The sequence below is a fragment of the Protopterus annectens genome, chromosome 4.part0 (assembly GCF_019279795.1).
Source record: "Protopterus annectens isolate FY-2018-M chromosome 4.part0, PAN1.0, whole genome shotgun sequence".
NCBI lineage: Eukaryota > Metazoa > Chordata > Ceratodontiformes > Protopteridae > Protopterus > Protopterus annectens.
The window spans coordinates 507417950-507439539 of record NC_056733.1 but is presented as its reverse complement, the minus strand read 5'-3'; the positions used below and the strand labels follow the sequence as shown (position 1 = coordinate 507439539).

General features: G+C 46.8%; 1 protein-coding gene across 2 annotated transcripts in view; it reads right to left on the bottom strand.

The window, feature by feature from the left end:
- The window catches only part of HECTD4 (HECT domain E3 ubiquitin protein ligase 4), a 5422508-nt gene that overhangs the window by 5039137 nt on the left and 361781 nt on the right, over positions 1-21590 (bottom strand). The gene's annotated exons all lie outside the window — the stretch shown is intronic.

The following is a 21590-nucleotide window of genomic DNA, read 5'->3' as shown; positions in this document are numbered from 1 at the left end:
ATATCGGATCCGAGCCGGCAGTTTCCAACAGCTAAGATCCGAGCTCCAAGCTCCTCCCCCTTACCCATAACTCCCTGCCATCCCTTCCTGACCTCAGATCGAGTTTGCATAAAAGCAAGGCTTGCAATCATCACTGTCTAGGGTAAATTGGGTACAATCTACCGTGAAGCAGGAATATCAAGAACATCCGAAGAGGACAGGGGGACGGAGGGAGGGACGGTTGCTGACAAATGAAGTTTACCTACTCAGATGGAACGTTATGGTGAGCACATAACTTCTTAACCTGAAGTAGTTAACTTAATTTGTGCATCAACCTATGGGACAGAGTCCCCAGCTACCTGAATCTTGGGAGGCCCTTAAGGAAGGATGTTCCGGAGCACTGCGGAGCCAAAGGATGCTCTCCCTCTGGAAACCAGATCGAACTTATAGTGGTTTATAAATGTGTGAGAGAAGGTCTACGTGGCAGCCGAGCAAATGTCATCCAACGAAACTCTAGCTCGAAAAGCCACAGAGGTAGAAACAGACCGAGTTGAATGGGCATTGACTCCCTGAGGAGCAGGCCTGCCAGAACTCTCATAAGCCAAGAGAATACACTGAGAAATCCACCTGGATAGTGTGACTTTAGAAACCGCTTTCCTCAAACTGGATTTAGCAAAGGACACAAACAGCTGATCTGAACATCTATAACTGGCTGTCCTGTGCAAATAAAATCTCAACTGTCTGTGTACATCCAAAGAGTGTAACTTGTATTCGCCTTTATTTTGGTAACTGGGAAAGAAGACTGGCAAATTAATAGACTGGTTGATGTTAGCCTTGGAAGCAATTTTGGGAAGAAAAGAGGGATTGGTCCTGAGGAATACCCTATCCTTGTGGAAAGTCAAGTACGCAGGCTTGGCACAAAGGGCTTGAAGCTCCAAAACCCTTTTTGCTGAAGTAATAGCGACTAGAAAAGCCGTTTTCCAGGATAAGAATTTAAGATCTACCGAGCAGCAGGCTCAAAGGGAGAAGTTGTTAAGGCCTGGAGTACCAGCGATAAGTCCCAAGGAGGGATCACATCCTTCACCGGAGGTCTTAGTAGGAAGGTGCCTTTTAAGAAGGCTTTACACAATCTGGATGAGGTCAAAGGGCCAAGATCACATCCAACGTGGTAATGAGCGATTGCTGTCAACTGTACTTTGACTGTGGAAGAGCTAGCACCTTTATCAAATAGTCCCGACAGAAATTCCAGCACAGCTGGTAACGGAGCTGTGAAAGGATCCAGATTCTGATGTTCTGCCCAAATAGAAAAACATTTCCATTTGCTACGGTAAACTTTCCTAGTAGACGGCTTGTGAGCCGCCACTAGGATTGCTTTGACTGGGGAAGAGATACCGGGAGTCCGAACTAACAGTGGAACTGGATCAACCAAGCTGTGAGCTTGAGGTTATCCAGGTTCAGGGTTGGTAGACCCAAGGGGAGAGATATCAGATCCGGGGCAGAATCTAGAATCCAGGGAGGATTCACTAGATGAGACCAGATAAGGGAACCATGCCTGACGAGGCCAGAATGGGGCAATGAGGATTATCGTGCTCCCCAACCATCTGGCTTTCTGCAGAAATTTCAGCATCAGGGGAAGAGTTAGGTAAGCATAAAGTAGACCGGGAGGCCAAGCATGCACCAGAGCGTCTCTTGGTGATACCCCGGGTGGGGGAATTAGAGAGAAGTAGGTGTTGCACTTCATGTTTGAAGGAGAGGCGAAAAGATTGCAACAAGGTTGACCCCATTTGGAGAAGATCTGCTTTGCTACTTAGGGATTCAGAGAGGATGGTGCGACTCAATTTGTCCGCTAGGATGTTGGACCGGCCAGGAATGTGCGTCGCTACGAGAAAGCAGTTGGTGGAAATTGCCCATTCCCAAACTCTCATGGCCTCTCGACAAAGTGGATAGGACCTGGTTCCCCCTTGTTTGTTGATATACCAGACGACAGACATGTTGTCCGTTTGGATCGCAATAGTCCCAACAGGAAGAAGGCTCTGAAGTGCATGCAACGTTAACAGCACCACCCTCATCTCCAGGACATTGATATGCAGTGAGGTCTCCGTCTGGTTCCATGTGCCTTGGACGGTCCTGCCGCAACAATGCCCCCCCACCCGAGGCGAGAGGCGTCCGTGGTCACAGTGGCTAGGGGAGGGGACATAGAGAAGGGGCACCCCTTTTGGAGGTCCGGAGACTGGAGCCACCATAAGAGGGCACTCCTGCAAACCCTGCTGAGAGGGACAGGATAGCTCAGGGGATAACGCAGGAAGGACCATTGGACTTGGAGGGTCCATTGCAGAATTCTCATATTTAGGCGCGCCATCGGAAGGAGATTGATGGTAGCCGCCATCGAGCCTAGGGCCCTCAGGACCAGTTCCGCCTGAGGGGTCGGACAATGAAGAATGACCTGCACATGAAGTCTTAGGGATGGCATCCGGTCCGGAGTTAAGAAGGCTAAGAGCTGGTTTGTGTCCAACCTGGCTTCGATAAAATCTATGACCTGAATCGAGAGTAGGGAGGATTTTCCAGCGTGGATCATGATTCCCAGCCGGGGAGCTAGGCGAAGAAAGAAATTCCTGGCTGTGGAGAGTAGATGCCTTGTGGGGGCGGTCAGGAGCCAGTCGTCCAGGTATGGAAAGACCTGAATTCCCTGGAGTCTCAGGTGGGCCGCTAACACCTTGGTGAACACCCTGGGGGCCGTTGTGAGACCAAAGGGGAGGACCCTGAATTGGTAATAGCTGGCTCCTAGCCTGAAGCGGAGAAACCTCCTGGATCGTCTGTCCATTAAGATGTGGTAGTACGCATCCTTGAAGTCTATGGAGCACATCCAGTCATTCTCCTGCAAGAGGGGGAGAATGGATTGAAGAGTGACCATCCGGAACTTTTCTTTGGCTATTGCCAGGTTCAAGAGGGATAAGTAGAGGATCGGTCTTAAGTCCCCCGTCTTTTTTGGCACCAAGAAGAACCTGGAGTAAAAGCCCGATCCGTATTGGTCTGGGGGGACATGCTGGATCGCTCCTTTTTCTAGCAGCTGCCGAATTTCTGCGGCTGCGGCCTCCTTCTGATCGGGTGAGACATCGGGAAGGCACCTGGGTCTGAGAGGGGAATGGAGAAATGGAATCTCGCAGCCTCTGGATATGATCCGAAGCACCCAACAGTCTGTCGTGATGGACTCCCAAGCTGCTAGGTGCTTCGAGAAACGCCCCCCGACTGCCTCCAGAGTGGAGCAGTCAGGTAACCCCTCAGGGTTGCTGTGTGGGCCGATCAGAGAAAGGTTCACTGGACCCAAAGTTCTTCGGGCGCCCTCTGCCTCTAGGGCGGCGTCCACCCTGTCCTCCTCTGCCTCTGAAGGAAGGGGAGTCCGGAGCAAAACGGGATTGCTGAGACTTTCGGAACCACATCTTCTTCTGTCCCTATTAGTTCTTAGAGAAGGACCTCTGGGGAGCAGAGAAGCGGACTCCGACGGCAGACGTCTTCCCATCTTTCTCGCTCTGGACCAAGGTGTCACATACGGTCTTGCCAAAGAGGGCAGAACCATCAAACGGGGCATTAGCGAATGACGCCTTGAAGGGTTCCGCGAAATCACAATGGCGGAGCCAGGCCTGTCGCCTTAGTACGGACGCCTGCTCCGCTAGCTCTAACGGCTCCTTGTCAGGGGGATGGACCGAGGGACTCTCTTGGGCCAGTTCCCTTCCCCCTCCTCCAAATCAGTGTCCTCTGTTAAGGACTCAGGGGAGTCCAAGTGCCTCCTTTTGCACTTGCATTTGTGAGGAACCTCCTCGGGGGGGGTTGTCCGAGAAGGCCTCACCAACCACATCCTGTTCCAACAAGGGAACGATCTGGGACGTCTGAGCAAGCTGTCCCTGGGGCCGGGTGATGCAAGTCAGACCCATTTGCGAAGGAGTGCAGGGTGGAGCGGTAGCTAAGGCCGGGGGGCCTGGAATCCCTCGACAGAACCCTCTCCACCACGTCGAATGCCGAAGGAGAGCCACTCTCTCTAGGATCCGAGAGCAGACTCTCCCTCGGATCCGATGAGCAGATCGGGGCCGGAGCCAAAGCGATCAGATCTGAAGGGCCATGACCTACTTGGAGCCGAAGGCATACTGACCACCTCGGATTTGAAGTTCAACTCTCGGCTCCGAGAACCTGGATCCGAAGAAAAGGGACCAGACAGGCTTGAGGGCACTGTCGGTGCCGAAGTACCCAACTCCATCGGCGCCGACATTCCCCCAGCTCCGACGCTACTCGGCTCCGTAGACCCCGAACCCGGAAAGCGGGTCGGGGAAGGAGCAATCGGGGTGTAAAAAGGGGGAGCACTCCTATCTGCAGCTGGGCCTGGAGGAACCTTCTCATCATCCGGTCCAAGTCTGCATCTGTTAGGCTTCTCGTCGATCTGGAAGAGGCCACCGAGGCGGGACAGGAGTGCAGCCTCGATGACCTCGGAGACCGGGCCTCATCCTCCTCCGGCGAAAAGCTGGGGGAACGGAGCCGGGAAGGAGAAGGTCCGGACGTCCCAGGGGGAGAAGCTCGCTTGGCTTGCAGGGCCAAAGCGGAGGCCTTGGCCCGCCACTTGTGTTTTTCTCGGCGCTTCTTCCTCCTGGCTTCCCTATCCTCTTGGCCCAAGGTGGGAGGTTGAGTCCCGGCCAGAGGAAGGGAAGCATCCGTTGGCACTGCCGCAGCTGAGGCAGGAGCCATGGAGGGACCGGAGGACGGAGCCGAGTCCGGGGGCAGGAGTCCTGCCAGAATCAGCTTCGACCTCCGGTCCCTGATAGCCCTGGGGTTGAATGCTGCACAAATACAGCAGCCAGAAGACAGGTGTTCAACCCCAAGGCATATCACGCACCGAGTGAGGCCATCAGCCTGGGAAAGCTTATGGCCACACTCGGTACACTTGGAAAAGAAAGTTTTGCCGGCCTCAGACATCCCAACTAAAAACGCACACGCTAGGCCCCAAAACCACACACACCTTAACGGTGACGAGAAACGGGGGAGGAAAGGCTAACAATTACACTAAAAACTAAAGATAGGTAACTTGACACAAACTCACTCAAAAAAATTTTAACTATTTGACAAAGAAAGATTTTTCTTACAGAAAACCAACTCTCGAAGGCCTGGAAGCTCGAGCTCAAGCTGCTGGTAGTAACCGCGGCAAACTAGATCTGAGGTCTGGAAGGGATGGCAGGGAGTTATGGGTAAGGGGGAGGAGCTTGGAGCTCGGATCTTAGCTGTTGGAAACTGCTGGCTCGGATCCGATAACCCATAGGTTGATGCACAAATGAAGTTAACTACTTCAGATCAAAGGTTATGTACTTACCTTAGCAGGTCTCTACTGGTAGTTTCATCTTCATCAACCAGCAACACTAGTGCTAGCAGGACGAACAGCCTCGCATCTAAACTTTTCTCAGGCTACCCGGCCTTTTCTACTTCACCATATTTCTGTGTTAAGCAGGACCCTCTACCGAATTTTATTCTACAATGAGGTGGAGAAAAGTACAGTTGTGTACCTACCATAAATGTAGATGTTCGAGTGTATTCACTGTTGCAGTCATTACTCTTGGGTTATCCTGCTGGCAGGCTACCCGCAGTCAGCTAGAATTCCAAAATCTAGGTCCAGCGTCAGTTGCTGTCACCTCTTCCCTGACGTCAGTACGCCAGGGGTATAAAAGATGTAGCAGACGCCATTTTTCTTCAGTTTTTCTTGCCCCAGATGTCAGGTGCCCCAAATAGGTAGGCTGAAAAATATACCAATAAGAAATGCACAAAAATAACATTTCCTTCATCTACAAGCAAATACACCAAAAAGGTTGTATAGAAAAGAGAAGTGCAGATAAGTCCCAGCAAAGAGAAGGGGGATGGTGGGTGGGTAACCTGGACTGCAACAGTGAATACACTCGAACATCTACATTTATGGTAGGTACACAACTGTACTATGTTCATTGTGTTTCACTGTTGCAGTCATTACTCTTGGGTAGAATCCCAAAGCTGAGGATGGGTGGCTGGGCTAAATAGGATTAGGAGAGGCTATGAGGCCCTGCAGAACTGCAGTGGCAAAGCCTGCTCTGGACTTAAAGTAGAGAGGGAAGTGGTAGTGCTTTGTAAAGGTGTGCACTGAACTCCAAGTTGCAGCCTCTAAGATTTCTTTGGTTGGTACTCCTCTGAGGAAGGCTGCTGAAGTGGCTGCTGCTCTGGTGGAATGTGGCCTAATGCCCTTAGGCACTGATTTGCCATGTTGAGAATAGCAGAAACGGATGCAATGGCCTATCCATTTAGAAATAGTCTGTTTTGAGATAGCCTTTCCTTGTGATCCTGCAGCATATGACACTAAAAGTTGCTCAATCTTTCTGAAAGCTTTAGTTCTGTCCAAGTAAAAGCACGACTGCCTGTGTATGTCCAAAAAGTGCAGAATTTTCTCACCCTTGTTCTGCGGATTTGGGTAAAAGGTAGGCAAGTGAATGGTTTGATTGAGGGCCACATTGGACACCACCTTAGGCATAAATGTACGGTTTGTCCTCAGAGAAACCCTGTCTGGATGATAAATGATGAAAGGTTCCACAGCCATGAGTGCTTGTAACTTCGAGACTCGCCTTGCAGAGGTTATGGCTAGGAGCAGAGCTGTTTTCCAGGATAAGAATTTAATATCTGCTGTTGATGCTGGCTCGAAAGGAGGCAGTGTGAGTTTTTCCAAAACATAAATGAGGTCCCAGGCCGGAATTGGTGCTCTCCTTGGAGGCCTAATGTTTTTGGCCCCTATGAGGTACTGCCTTATTAAAGGATGAGAAAAGATAGGTGGTTCCGTATTGTAATGTGCAGAAATGGCAGAGGCATGAATCTTAATTGATGAGAAAGTAAGGCCTTTGTTCAGCATCTCAGTTAGGTATTGTAAAATCTGAGGAATATTTGGTACAGACGTGTCAATGCCTTGTTCCTGGTTCCAAGCACAGAATCTCTTCTATTTTTCTGCATAAGATTTTCTGGTACTGGGCCTCCTGGCCTCCAAGATAACATCCATAACAGCTTTTGAAAGAGGAGTTTTCTGAATGGCTACATTATCCGCCATGCTGCCAGATTTAAGGTCCTGAGTTGGCTGTGCAGGATCCGATTGTTTTTTTGGGTCAGCAAGTAAGAAGTTTGAGGCAATATCCATGCTGGACCTTGAAACAAGCTCTTTAGGATTGGGTAGCAGTGCTGGCGTGGCCAGTCTGGTACAATCAGAATCATTTTTGGCTTCTCTTGTCTGACCTTTAGGAGTACTCTGGGAAGGAGAGGCAGTGGGGGAAAGCATATACCGTTAGATTTTTCCAGCTGAATGGTAGGGCGTCCACTTTCCATGCTTGCTTGTGGTAAATCCTTGTGCAAAATCTCTGCAATTGACAGTTATGGGGGGAGGCAAATAGATCCATGTCTGGGCATCCCCATTTCCTTATTATCATCCTGAAGACTTGTGGATACAGTTTCCATTCGTGGGGATCCATGAGGTTTCTTCTTAGTTCGTCTGCCAGAGTGTTTGTTTTTCCTGGCAGGAATTGTGCTTGCAGGTGAACTTGAAAAGCCAATGCTGTGTCCCATAAGGTCATTGCTTGTCTGCAGAGGGGGTAGGAATGAGTACCTCCCTGCTTTGTTTAGGTACCACATGACCGTAGTGTTGTCCGTCTTTATCAGTAATTGTCCTGGATGAAGTAGGTCCTTGAAAGCAGTCAAGGCATTTTGAACAGCTAGTATCTCTTTTTGATTGATGCGAAGATGCATCTGGTTTGCAGGCCATGTGCCCTGAATACATTTTCCTGCCATATGGGCCCTCCAGGCATAATCTGATGCATCCGTTGTCAGTGTCTGTCTGGCTGTGCGTATATTTAATGGCAGACCCTTGTTGTGGTGACAGGCTTCTGCCCACTATCGAAACTCCTGTTGTAGGCAGGGAATGAGAGCAATTACCGTCTCCAGGCTGTGGCAATGCTGAGTCCAAACACTTTTCAGATACCATTGTAGTTTCCTCAAATGCAGTCTGGCATATGGAATTAGTAGAATGCAGGATGCCATGTAACCTAAGGCCTGCAGGATTTTCCTTGCAGATGTGTGTTTTTTTTTGTTGCCAATTTCTTGAAGTAAGTAGTCAGTTGTTTTTGCTCGTCTGACATGAGATAAGCCATCTGGGCAGTTGTATTTAAGCTTGCACCCAGGAATATTATCTCTTGAAAGGGCACTAGTTTTGATTTCTTTTCGTTTACTGTGTACCCTAGGGCAATTAGTAATTTTTTTACAAACGCCAGATGCTTTAGAAGAGTGTCTTTGTTCTCTGCTTGAATTAGGCAGTTGTCCAAGTAGGGACATATTTGAATTCCTTTTTGTCTGCAAAACACAATTACTGGTGCCAGGCATTTTGTAAAGACCCTGGGTGCAGTAGATAGGCCAAAGGGCAGTGCAGAGAATTGGTAATGCATTGAGCCAGCTATGAATCTGAGGCATCTTCTGCAAGAATGTCCAATTGGGACATGCAGGTATGCCTCCTTTAAGTCCAAAGTTACGAGCCAAGCCCTCTTGCCCAACATGGGCAGTAGCTGCTGAAGAGTCAGCATTTTGACTTTTGGAACTTCCAGAAACGTATTTAGTATAGACAGTTCCAGAATTGATTTCCAGGTTTTGTCCTTCCTGGGTACTAGAAAAAGTCTGGAGTAAAATCCTTACCCCTGCTCTTGTTGTGGTACTTGCTGAATGGCCCTCATGTCCATGAGGGCTGTAATTTGTTTTTGTGCCTCTGCCCATTGACTGTGTGGCAGGTCTGGCATGCCCTTTGACCTTGGAAGGGTGCGAAAGTGGAGCCTGTAGCCTTGGGACACTTATGTTCAGAACCCATTTGTCTTGGGTAACCATTTGCCAATTTGAAGAAAAAAGTGCTAGTTTTCCCCCTAAGACGGCTGTCAAAAGAAAACTGCTTGGAACTGGTAGAGGAAAGTCATTGGGACTGTTTCCTGAAAGGCTGTGACTTGTCTTCTCCGCTTTTGTAGGTAGGGGCACCCCACTGTTTAGGCCTGTATGAGCCTGGGGGCCGAGATCCGCCTCTGGGACACCTGTATCTGCCTCTTTGTGGATTGTCTGAGACTGGAAAGGACCAATTTTTAGAAGGCCAGTTCCTGCTAAACCTGGGTGGCTGTACCGGTAAGAAATCCTTGACTGTTTGCATAGATTTTGCTTCATCCTCCATTTTTTTCAACACCTCTTCTGCTTTAGTACCAAACAAAACATCATGCTGTAATGGTGCATCTAATAATTTTGCTTTAACAAGATCAGGCAGATTTTGTTCCTTTACAGAACCTGTAACAGCGGCCCTGCAAGAGGCCTCCAGTGAATCATAACCACATTGCAAAGTATGCTTTCCCACTTGTTCAGTCGCATGCAATAAAATCCTGCAATTCCTTGTTCTCTGAACATTCAGTATTTGTCAACATTTTCTGTTTAAGTAGTGACATTAAATGTTGCTGATATTCAAGTATATGAAATTGACAATTTAAAGCCCTTACAGCCAGTGTGGCAGAAGTGTAAATATTTTTCCCCCATTTGTCAAGAGCCCTAGAATCCCTATCAGAGGGGACAGGGTTTTTTGCTGTGGAAGCTTTGACCCCCTTGGGACCCTGAAAAATAGTTTCTGGGTCAGCAGCGGGATTTTTATATAGGAATTTATGAGAATCCGGGACCTTGTAGTATCTGTCTGGCTTAGCAAGTGCAGGGGGTAAAGAGTCAGGGGACAGTCCGGACTCTGAAAATACATCATCTACAATGTCTAGGATAGGAGGAATAGCAAGGGGTCTGTGCTGAGGAAGAAGCAGGACGTCTCTGAGCCTTTTCTTAGACTCAGAATAATCCTGGCTCTCCCAGTGGAAATGCTTCCTCACAGTATGCAGTGTTTCCCCAAAAGAATAGTCCTCAGAAGGAGAGGCTGAAGGAATGGATTCTTCAGCATTAGAATCCTCATAGGGAAGCATGGAGTAATCCTGTTCAGAAGAGGAATCAGAGGAAATAGATACCTGATCAGAAGAATCATACTCTGTCTCTTGCCTAGGCCTCTTATCAGGAGGGGGATGGGAGCCCTTGATCAAAGTAATTAGGTCTTCGGCCATTTTGAGCATCTGTTTTTTTAGGCATGGAAGTCTGAATAGGAGAATGCTGTACTTGTTTCTTTGTCTTTAGAGCTGCTTTAGTCTTCGTCTTTGAAGCTGACAACATATAGTTGTGTAGGTCTGAAGACACCCTCAGAAGCCGATGCCTGCTCAGCGGCTCCGGACCCATCTGAGGGATTGATTTCCGAGTGTCCAATACCTTGAGTTTCCAGAGGCCCAGTCGGCTCCACGTGGGAGTTGTTAGCGGCCTGTGGCTCTGAGGTAGTGGGCGCCAGGGGCTGAGAAAGCACCTCAGTTGGCACCGTTGAACTGGCGACTGGCCTAGAAGAAGCTTCGTCGTCGGTTTTGGACCTCTGATGCCTATCCTTGTCCTTGCGTTTTTTGTGAACTCCGGTTGTCAGCTGTTCCGCCGGCATTATATAATTAAATCTTCGGCCAAAGTAATGAAATGCAAAATCGAACTGACGCTTAATAGTGCGTTGGTTGAATCTAGCACAAAACCGACAGCTAGCAACGTTGTGATCAGGGCCTAGGCAAGGAATACAGTAAGAGTGGAAATCCTTATGAGTTATTTGCTTCCCACAAGAAATACAATTGTTAACTTTTTCTGACATCGGTCTGGAGCAAGAAAAAAGTTTCCCCAACGGGGTACTTAGCTTTAATGAAGACTTTGGTTATGAAATTCAGATTTGAAAATCTCAGGAGTCGGCCGACCGGCATTTGCGAACTGCTTTTGCTTCGGGCACCACGCGGCAAGAAAGACTGAAGAAAATGGCTTCGGCAGAATCTTTTATACCCCTGGCACACGTCAGGGAAGAGGCGACAGCAACCGACGCCGGACCTAGACTTTGGAATTCTGGCAGAATGCAGGTAGCCTGCCAGCAGGATAACCCAAGAGTAATGACTGCAAAGTACAGTTTTGTACCTACCATAAATGTAGATGTCCGAACTGGATAGCATCTGCAGTCATAACAAATGGGTTGTCCTGTCGTCAGGCAGCCCTTCGGTCGGCCGGATTCCAAAGTCCGGGTCCGGCTTCAGCTGATGTCGCACTTCACCCGACGTCATCTCTGCTGGTCTTCGGGTATAAAGGCATCAGCAGATGCCATTTTCTTCAGTGTTTCTTGCCCCAGATGCCAATTGCCCTCTTGGAAAGCTAAATTTTGGATAAATGCCAATGTTTCCAAAATAATAGAAGGCAAACACAACAAATAAACATGTATGTACATATATACAAACAAATACTCCATAAGAGACTCCCCCCCCAGCTAGCTATTAGGAGGGTAATTACCCTAGGAGTACCACAGAGGGGAAGGAGGGAGGGTAATCCTGACTGCAGATGCTATCCAGTTCGGACATCTACATTTATGGTAGGTACAAAACTGTACTATGTCCTTCATGGATGCATCTGCAGTCATAACAAATGGGTAGAATACCATAGCCAAACTAGGGGAGGAGGAATAATAATTATGGAGTAGTCAGGATCCCTTGCAGTACAGCAGTGGCAAACCCTGCTCGGGATCTAGAATATAGAGGTAAATTATAATGCTTGGCAAATGTATGCACGGAGGTCCAAGTAGCCGCCTCAATAATGTCCTTGGTTGCCACTCCTCTTAAGAAAGCTGTGGTAGTGGCTGTAGCCCTTGTAGAATGAGGTCTTATGTCCTGTGGAATTGGTTTTCCATGGTAGGAGTAACAGAATCTTATGCAATTTCCTATCCATTTGGAGATTGTTTGTTTGGAAATTGCTTTTCCTTCCCTTCCTGTTGCATAGGCTACAAAGAGCTGGTCAGTTTTTCTGTTACCCTTGGTTCTGTCCAGGTAGTAGCGTAATTGTCTGTGTACATCCAAGGTATGCATTATTCTTTCACCTTTGTTTTGTGGATTGGGAAAGAAGGTAGGTAGGTGGATTGCCTGGTTTAAGGACACTCTGGATACCACCTTAGGCATAAATGTAGGATTAGTTCTCATGGACACCCTATCTTGGTGGAAGATTAGGAAGGGTTGTACTGCCATTAGGGCCTGTAGTTCGAAACCCTCCTTGCTGAAGTAATAGCCAGTAAGAAAGCAGTTTTCCATGACAGGTGCTGTAGATCTGCTGTTGCTGCTGGTTCAAATGGAGGAGTGTCAACTTTTCTAGCACAAAGTTCAAGTCCCATGCTGGTAATGGTGGTTTCCTAGGAGGTTTTACATTCTTGATCCCTCTGAGAAACTGCCTGAGTAGAGGATGTGAAAAGACAGGAGGATCAAAGCTGTATTCTGCTGAAATAGCTGATGCATGTATCTTGATGGAGGAATAGGACAGGCCAGTATGTAGAAGCTCTGCCAAGTACTCCAGAATGTTAGCAATATCTATGTTCGACACATCTTTTCCTCTTTCAGTACTCCAGATGACGAACCTTTTCCATTTTCCTGCATAGTTCCTTCTTGTTGAAGGTCTGCGGGCTTCAAGGATAATGTCTTTAACCCTTTGTGAAAGGTCAGGGTTAGTTAATTTTATGTGACGTTCCAGGCAGTCAGTTGCAAGGTTTTTAGGTTTGGATGTATGATGTTGTAGTTGTTCTGAGTTAACATCAGAGGCATCAGGGGTATTGGCCACATTTTCTCCCGAGACATGCTCCTCAGCAATGGGTACCAGTGTTGTCTTGGCCAGTTCGGAGCTATCAGAATTATCCTTGGACGTTCCTCTTTGATTTTGAGTAGTACCTTGTGTATCAAGGGTAGAGGTGGGAATGCATATGCTGTCAGGCCTTTCCAGCTGAAGGAGAGAGAGTCCACCTTCCATGCAAGTGGGTGGAATGTCCTTGTGCAGAATTTTTTGAGTTGGTGATTTTGTGGGGAAGCGAATAGATCTATTTGTGGTATTCCCCACTTCTTTGTGATGGCCTTGAAGATGTCCGGGTGTAGCATCCATTCGTGAGCATCCGAGGTGGTTCTGCTTAAGATGTCTGCTAGGGTGTTCTCTTCCCGGTACAAATATTGCCTGCAACTGGATGTTGTAGCTGAGAGCCAGATTCCACAGGTCCAAAGTCATTCTGCATAGGGGGTAAGAATGAGTGCCTCCCTGTTTGTTGATGTACCACATGACTGTGGTGTTGTCTGTCCTTATCATCAAATGGCCTTCTTTGAGGAATGGTCTGAATTTTAGGATTGCCAGTTTTACTGCCAGCATTTCTTTTGGTTTATGTGCAGGTGTAGCTGGTCCTGAGTCCACTTTCCTTGTGCATTTGTCCAGCATGTGTGCCCCCCATCCTAGGTCTGAGGCATCCGTGGTGATGGTTTGGTTTGCTCGGAAGTTGTGGAAGGGTAAGCCTGGGTTTGACTGGCATGCCCGTGCCCACCATAGGAACTCCTGTTTTAAGCAAGGGATTATTGGTATTTCTGTTTCTAAGCTGTGCCTGTGTTGAGACCATAAATTCTTTAGGTACCACTGTAACTTTCTCATATGCAGTCTGGCATGTGGGACCAAGATTATGCATGATGCCATGAAGCCCAAGGCCTGCAGAACTTTTCTTGCTGTTAGTTTGTTCTGCTTTGCCAATTGTAAGAAGTAAAGAGGGAGTTCTTTCTGTTTTTCTGCAGTTAGGAATGCCATCTGTTTTACTGTGTCCAGTTCCGCGCCCAGGAAAGTTTTTGTTTGGGATGGAATCAGGCTTGACTTTTGAAAATTGACTGTGTATCCCAGGGCTTGTAGCAAGTAAATGACCCTTTGTAAATCTGTTGTCAGCTTGCTTTTGTTGTCTGCTTGTAACAGGCAGTCGTCCAGGTAAGGATAAATTTGGATTCCCTGTACTCTGCAGTGAGCGATTACTGATGCCAGGCATTTTGTGAATACTCTGGGCGCAGTAGATAAGCCAAAGGACAATGCTGAGAATTGAAAGTGCTCTGATCCTGCAAGAAATCTGAGGTATCTTCTGCAATTTGGTCGAATGGGGACGTGCAGGTATGCCTCCTTGAGATCTAGAGTTACCAGCCAACACTCCTTGCCCAGCATGGGAAGAAGTTGCTGTAGGGTCAGCATTTTGAATTTTGGGACAATGATGTATGTGTTTAAGATGGACAGGTCGAGAATAGGTCTCCAGGTTTTTTCTTTTCTTGGTACTAGGAAGAGTCTGGAGTAGAATCCTTTGCCCTGTTCTGTTATTGGTACCCTTTCCACAGCTCTCATCTTTATTAGTTCTGCTGTCTGGTGCAGGGCTTCTATTTTTTGATTTGGGGGCAGGTTTGGCATTCCTCTTTTTACTGGTAAGGTGTGGAAGTGGAACCGGTAGCCATGGTTTATGGTTTGCAAAATCCACTTGTCTTTTGTAATATAGTGCCAATTTTTCGAGAATAAGGCTAACTTTCCGCCTAATGGTGCTGCTATTTGCTCCTTGGTAGGCGGATTCAGGGTCAAGTCACTGTGATTGTCCAGTTGCAGTGGCAGTGGTTGCTTCTGTGCCTCGGTTATTAACTTGCCACTGTCGTCCTCTGTAGGCACCTCCTCTGGATTGATTTCTGCCCCTAGAGCGTCTGTTCCTGCCCCTTTGGGACCTTGTGGAGTCAGGAAAGGACCAAGTTTTGGCAGGCCAGTTCCTGCTGAACCTTGGGGGCTGAACCTGTAGGAAATCTTTAACTGTTTGTACAGATTTTGCCTTCTCTTCCATTTTCTTCATTACCTGCTGGGCAGGTTCCCCAAATAGACTGGCTTTATCCATAGGAGCATCCAATAGCTTAGCTTTAACATGATCCGGCAAGACCTGTTCTTTCAACCATGCATGTCTTCTTATCACTGTGCCAGTCATGGCTGATCTAAATGAAGCCTCCAGTGCATCATAGCCACATTTTAAAGAATGGTTACTGACCTGCTGGATGTTATTTAGCATTTCTAATACATATTTCTTATCTAAAGATTCATCAGAGGACAGCTTTTTAATTAACTGGTCAAGCATAAACTCTTGGTATTGGATCATGTGAAACTGACAGTTTAAAGCTCTAGCAGAGAGAGTAGCAGAGGTGTATACTTTTTTCCCCCATCTCTCTAAGGACCTGGATTCCCTTTCAGAAGGAATAGGGTTTTTTGCTGTGGTCGAGGCTACTGCCTTAGGCCCCTGGGATATAGTTTCGGGGTCTGCAAGTGGGGCCTTGAATAGGTGGTGATGAGTGTCTGGCACCCTGTAGAATCTATCTGGTTTGGCAGGGGCCGGAGGTAAAGTATCAGGAGCGGAGTCTTCATAATTGGAAAAAGGAGCCTCTGGCTGGTCTGTAATGTCTGAGTCATCCGCAGAATCATCAGAGGACACAGGCTCGGGGGGCTCTGTTCTAGGTCTCTTTTCTGGGGGCTGAGAGGCCCTGTCTGGGTGAGATTGGGATCCCCTAATTAAGGATATTAAATCTTCTGCCAGAGTAAGCATTTGAGAACTAGAAGTGGGCCTGAGTGAGAGTGGTTTAACAGGCACTGTTTTAGCTGTTTTAGCTGCTTTAGCCCTGGCAAAAGCCTTAATAGACATGGCTGCAGGAGGCCTAGCAGCACCACGTGCTGGGGTAGAGATATCCAAGGGGATGGTGTCTGATAGCTCAGTAGGAACCACAGTTGTAGGCAAAAGTTCGGAGGCTGATTCAGATAAGGTAGCAGGAGCCTCAGTAGTAGTCATGGATTCGGCTGAAGATTGACCAGTTTTCTCGGTTTCGCGAAACGAGACACTCGCGGCTTGCTTAACGTGGTTTTGGCGAAACCGCGGACCGCGAGTGTCGGTCTTTTCTCGCGTTTTAATAATTTGGGTAGTCGGAGTATCCGCCGCCATAATGTACGCAAAATCTGAGCCGAAAAACTCTTCAGCAAACTCCGACCGCCGCCTAACCGTTCGTCGCTTGAACGTAGCACAGGCGAACAGGCTGCTATGTCGTGGTCTGGGCCTAAGCAAGGCAAACAGTAAGAGTGGAAATCTTTATGAGGTATTTGTTTCCCACAAGTTAAACAGTTATTGACTTTTTCTGACATCGGCTGAGGCAAGAAAGAGTCCCCAACGGGGTACTTAGCTTTTTAGAAGTCTTCGAAGTGGTATTCGGTAGTAGCAATCTCTGGATCTGACCGACCGGCACTTGCGAACAGCTTCTGCTTCGGGCGCCACGCGGCAAGAAAGACTGAAGAAAATGGCGTCGGCTGATGCCTTTATACCCGAAGACCAGCAGAGATGACGTCGGGTGAAGTGCGACATCAGCCGAAGCCGGACCCGGACTTTGGAATCCGGCCGACCGAAGGGCTGCCTGACGACAGGACAACCCATTTGTTATGACTGCAGATGCATCCATGAAGGACATCAGTGAAACACGAACATCAACTGCAGCCAAAGATACATATAACACTGATATAACAAACACCTTCCAGGCCCTGTAAGGACTGAGACACAAGGATAAAGGTGGTTAGGTTGATGAAAACAGAACTATCAATACAGATTCACCATTACTGTAAGTACCCAATTCATCTCCGGTTCTGAGAGTTCCATCTTCATCAACCAGCAGGACAGTGTCTTACAAACTTTATCCTTTAAAGCCCCTCATAGAGACATACCCTAATCACTGTATTTTGTGGTTCAAAAGGATGACTTGTATCTGGAGATCATGTCTGGGGGGGGGAGCTTGAGAGATAGCCAGAGCTCCAGCTGAGTGAGCTCAAGACACAGAAGGCAAAGGCAAAAGTTTGAGTCTTAGATAACAGATTTTAATGCAATCACAGAACCATTTTGTCAATGTCAACTTAATCTTAGAGACCAATTTCCTTATGGAAATGAAACCAAAATGATGAGAGACTTCTGATGGGCTTTGCTGTGTGAAGATAAAATTTGAGCTACTTATCCAACATATGCAGTGCAATAATGATTCGCCTCTTGTTTGAATAATTTTGGAAATTAGACTAACTGAATGGTTCAAAATGGTTTCAGTAGCTACTTTGTGCACATTAGGGAACTTGTTGAATAAAGATTTTAACTCTGAAATTCTTCTGGTAGAAATGGCCACTAGAGAGGCAGCCTTCCAAGTAAAGTCCACTATGAAAAGATGGACCAGGATAACGAGTACTGGCTGGTTAACAAAAGGTTAAGACAGCAGTAACAATCACAAAGAACAAGGCAGAAGAACTCCACCAGTTTCTGTAAAGTAACTCAACTGCAAAAAAAAAAAATCTTCACCAGGTTGCAAGGCTATGACAGAAAAATAAAGATGACTGTCATCACACACCAACCGTTTTTTTTGTTTTGTTTTTAATTCTGTTTAATGTGTACTGTGGAGGTTTTCTCCCCAGGCCTCCACTGAAAATGGGCTCATACCCAGTCGGACTTTCCCAGTAAACAAATGTCAAACAAATAAATAAAATAAGGGTATACAGCAGCACTATACTCTCCAGTCTACAGGACACCAAGGGCAGATATCGAGAGTATTTCAAGCAGCTTCTGAATAAGGAAAACCACAAAGAAGCTGTCCTATGGCAAGCACAGCCCATGATGAAAGAGGAAGGAGAACTCACCCTAGAAAAAAGTATGCAGTGCATTAAGGAAAATGAAGTCAGAGAAAGCAAGAAGTCTAAGATGAAGTCATGACAAACATGATGAAGATGTTGAGTGCATTGAGATATTTACAAATGTGGGCAGCACAGAGTACAACTCCTGCCACACTGCAGAAAGTGCTGAAGAGGGTAATGGATAAGCAGCTACTCAGAGAAGTAGAAAATAAGGAAATAAGCAGATCAGATTCAGAACATAATACAGTTAAACTGATCCAATGTTTGTAGCAATACAGGCAAAAGAAGCTGGAGATGGGGTCCTAGACTTAAAGAACGTTTAAAGAAAGGCCCCAAGAAAGTTCATTTAAGCAGTCCTGTGATTGTTCTAACTCCCAGAAACAATGGTAGAATTAGTTCAGATTATATACAAGGACCCAGTGGTAGTAAGAATATTTAGATTCACAGAAGTGTTCCTAGCAGGAGCTGACATGCATAGGGGTTCAGAGGTTTGTCCACATCTCTTCAAATTAGTAATGGATTACATAAGTAAACAAGTCAGAGGGGAGAGAATGATAAAGCTGCTGCATGCAGACGATGTGGGACCACAAGCAGACTCTGAACAGGAGCGTCAGAAAATGACAATGGAATGCAAAACTGAAAGCACACGGGATAATATGGGGTACAGACAAGACACTGATCATGGCAGCAAATGAAAGGAGGTGTATCAAAAGGAACTGAAAGTTGAGAAAGCACAGAAAGTAGTGGAACAAGTCAACAGTCTGACTGAGGAAAAGGGAAGTCAAAGCTAGAGTCATAGATGCTGCTGCTAACTGGCACAAATTGTCAGGGTTAGTATGTTACAGAAAAATACCTAGGAAGCTGAAAACTTAAGTGTATAAAAAAGAAGTTATGTACTCAACAATTTGAGCCGTTGACTTCATTCTTGTTCAACCTGTGGGTTCGGATCTGACTAGGCCGTATATTAAAGCTCTAGGATCTAAACTCCTCCCTTACCCATAATGCCCTACTCTCCCCTCATCCCCTCAGAACGAGTTTGCTGCTATAACACATGCAATGTCACCAAACATAACTATTTTCAATATAGCTATAAAGAAAATTTACAGTTGTGTACACTTATCATAAATGTAGATGTTCGAGTGTATTCACTGTTGCAGTCATCACACTTGGGTTATCTACCTGCAGGTAGCCCTCAGTCGGCCCGAATACCAGAGTTTTGGGATTTCTGCATCGGATTCTGTCGCCTCTTCCATGACGTCAGGTCGTCAGGGGTATAAAACATGCAGCAGACGCCATTACATCAGTTTTTCTTGCCCCAGATGTCAGGAGCCCCCAAAACAGGAAGCAATTACATGGTGTGGAACACCTCCAGTAAAAAGTAAATACCATTGCCTTAAGATATGGCCAAAAACAGGATAGGTGGAAAGAACAGAAAAGTCAGGGGGCTGGAGGGAGGGTAACCAGGACTGCAACAGTGAATACAGTCGAACATCTACATTTATGTTAAGTGTACACAACTGTACTATGTTCTTCCTGTTTCACTGTTGCAGTCATCACACTTGGGTTGATTCCCAAAGCTGAGGAAGGGTGGAAGCAGTCAAAAAGTATTGGGGTTAGCTAGCAGGCCTTGTAAGACTGATGTGGCAAATCCAGCTCTGGATTTAGAAAAAATAGGTAAGTGGTAATGCTTGGCGAAGGTGTGTACAGGTTGCAGCTTCCAGGATGTCCTGGTAGGGACTCCCCTGAGGAATGCAGTAGAGGATGAGGTAGCCCTAGTGGAATGAGTTCTGATCCCCTGTGGGGTAGGTTTTCCATGGTGCTTGTAGCAGAAATGGATGCAGTGTGCTACCATTTGGAAATGGTTTGCTTTGAAATGGCCTTGCCCTCTGCCCCTGTAGCGAAGCTGACCAGCAGCTGGTCAGATTTTCTGAAAGGTTTAGGTCTGTCAAGGTAGAAAGTACAGTTTTGTACCTACCATAAATGTAGATGTCCGATAGGAATGCATCTGCAGTCCTTACAAATGGGTTGTCCTGTCGTCAGGCAGCCCTTCGGTCGGCCGGATTCCAAAGTCTGGGTCTGGCCTCGGCTGGTGTCGCACTTCACCCGACGTCATAGCTGCAGTTATTCGGGTATAAAGGCATCAGCCGACGCCATTTTCCTCAGTGTTTCTTGCCCCAGATGCCAGGTGCCCTCTAGGAAGGCTAAATTTGGATAAATGCAAATGATTCCAAATAGTAGAGAGCAAACAAAAATAAGCATGTATGTACATATATACAAACAAATACACCATAATAGATTCCCCCAGCTAGCTACAAGATGGGCAAATACCCTAGGAGTACCACAGAGGGGAAGGAGGGTGGGTAATCCTGACTGCAGATGCATTCCTATCGGACATCTACATTTATGGTAGGTACAAAACTGTACTATGTCCTTCAAGGATGCATCTGCAGTCCTTACAAATGGGTAGAATACCATAGCCAAACTGGGGGAGGAGGAGAAAAGAATTATGGTGTAGTTAAGATCCCTTGCAAAACAGCAGTGGCAAAACCTGCTCGGGATCTAGAGTATAAAGGTAAATTATAATGCTTGGCAAATGTATGCACGGAGCTCCAAGTAGCAGCCTCTAAAATGTCTTTGGTAGCCACTCCTCGTAGAAAAGCTGTGGTAGTGGCTGTAGCCCTTGTAGAGTGAGGCCTGATGTTTTCTGGAGTTTTCTTCCCATGGTAGGAGTAACAAAATCTAATGCAATTTCCTATCCACTTAGAGACTGTCTGTTTTGAAATTGCTTTTCCTTCCATTCCTGTTGCATATGCTACCAGTAGCTGGTCAGTTTTTCTATTGCCCTTGGTCCTGTCCAGGTAGTAGCGTAATTGCCTATGCACATCCAAGGTATGCAACAGTCTTTCTCCCCTGTTTTGTGGGTTGGGGAAGAATGTAGGTAGGTGGATAGCCTGATTCAAAGATACTCTGGAAACCACCTTAGGCATAAAAGTAGGATTTGTTCTCATGGACACTCTATCTTGATGGAAGATCAGGAAGGGCTGTACTGCCATTAATGCCTGTAGTTCAGATACCCTTCTTGCTGAAGTGATTGCCAGCAGGAAAGCAGTTTTCCATGATAAGTATTGTAATTCTGCTGTTGCTGCTGGTTCGAAAGGAGGGAGTGCCAATTTTTCTAGCACAAAGTTCAAGTCCCATGCTGGCAATTGTGGCTTCCTTGGTGGTTTTACATTTTTAATTCCTCTCAGAAACTGCCTGAGCAGAGGATGTGAGAAGACTGGAGGATCCAAGTCGTATTCTGCTGAAATAGCTGATGCATGTATCTTAATGGAAGAATAGGACAGGCCTTTGTGGAAGAGCTCTGCCAAGTATTCCAGGATGTTGGCTATGTTTACCAGTGACACATTTTCTCCTTTTGCAGTACTCCAAATGGAATATCTTTTCCATTTTGCTGTATAATTTTTTCTTGCTGAGGGTCTGCGAGACTCCAAGATAATGTCTTTAACCCTTTGGGATAAATTTGGGTTATTTGTTCTTATGCAATGTTCCAGGCAGTCAGCTGCAGTGTTTTCAGGTTTGGATGCAGGGTGTTGTAGTTGTTCTGTGTTAACAGCAAGGGAACAAGGGATAAAGGCCATATTTGTTCCCGAGACATGCTCCTCAGTAATGGGTACCAATGTTGTCTTGGCCAGTCTGGAGCTATCAGAATGATCCTTGGACGGTCCTCTTTGATCTTCAATAGCACCTTGTGCATCAAAGGAAGTGGTGGGAATGCATATGCTGTCAGGTTTTTCCAACTGATAGATAGGGAGTCCACCTTCCAAGCAAGTGGGTGGTACGTCCTTGTGCAGAATTTCTTTAGTTGGTGATTGCGTGGGGATGCAAATAAGTCTATTTGTGGGAGTCCCCATTTTCTTGTAATGGTTTTGAAGATGTCCGGGTGCAGCATCCATTTGTGGGCATCCGTG